Genomic DNA, 1,406 nt, shown 5'->3' with positions numbered 1-1,406 from the left:
TTTTAGATAAATTTATTCCTAAAATGCACTACTGTAGCATCCACAGGGCTGTGGGATTAAATGAGTGGTTTGTGTAGAACACTTAGTACACTATCTAGCATGTCTTAAGTCTACTAGTATTAGGATGCACCTGGCATAATAATACATTCCAAAGGGACCAGAGGATCCAGTGGGTATAGAGGTTCTTTTGAGAATCAACAGGAAGAGAGGAACAAAAGGGAACAGGAAACGACTGTCCGGCCAACAGGGCAAAGGATTAAAATCACAAAAAGATGATTATCACCAATAAAATGAAGTTTTCCTCCTTGCCCGTAACCTTTGCCCTGTGCACAATAAACAAGGAACTGTTAGCTTAAATCCACAAGCTTTGTAAATCCAGAGTAGCTATCAGGAAGACAACACATTCCTAGACCCTCTGGAATGTATCGTACATTCAATGAGGGTTGGGATTGCTTTCTGCCTAGATCATAGTGAGCATTTAATAACTGTGGGATAGACTAAAGGTGCTCAGACAGGGATTGGTGTAGTAGATCCCAATGCACACACTTGTGAGATGACTTTACATTGTGGGTACAGAGGGGTAGCAAGTCAGCAGAGGACATATTCTGTCAGCCTCCAAGATTCGTACAAACATTGGCCATGTGGAGGATTAGAGTAGGAGCATTCAGGGACATCCTTTTAAGCAGGGAAATAGTGAAGTCTGCATCATCAGGAAGCCCACCCCACAGGACCTCACACATGAGCAAAGCATCATCAATGAAATGGGGTGTGTGTGTGTGTGTGTGTGTGTGTGTGTGTGTGTGTTACAATACTCTCTATCAAATAAACACATTGATTCAATTGTATGGTAAGAATAGTTGACCTGAATTTCAGACATTCCTAAAAGTACTACGAAAGGAAAATATGACAACAGGAACAGCCCTTAAAACCAATTATGAAGAGATTCAAATATAAACTGCATGGATTACAAGTTTGTGTAACCTCCATGTACTCAGAACATGGTTGGTTTCTAATCCCAAAGTTCATTAGAGATGAGTGGCGGAGTAATGAATGCTACTTTCCACACATGTGCCATTGGGACACCACTTCCCCCTCTCTGGTTCTCATATTCTTTATTGATAAAATGAAACCTTGCCTATCAGGACTATGTTGATTGCAAATTAAAAAAAAAATTCAAACTTAATCAAGAATTCCAGTTTATGGGCTTGTATATGAAGAGTCCTACGGATGTAGCCCTGCCAGTGTTGCTCAGTAGTTGAGTGTCAACCCATGCACCAGGAGGTCACCAGCTCAATTCCAGGTCAGGGCACCTGCCTGGGTTTCGGGCTTGATCCTCAGAAGGGGGCATGCAGGAGGAAACCTATTAATGTTAATGTTTCTCTCTCATTGATGTTTCTATCTCTCTC

Source organism: Myotis nattereri (genome assembly GCF_964212035.1).
Source record: "Myotis nattereri genome assembly, chromosome: 9".
Lineage (NCBI taxonomy): Eukaryota > Metazoa > Chordata > Mammalia > Chiroptera > Vespertilionidae > Myotis > Myotis nattereri.
Note: the sequence above shows the minus strand (reverse complement) of the source record.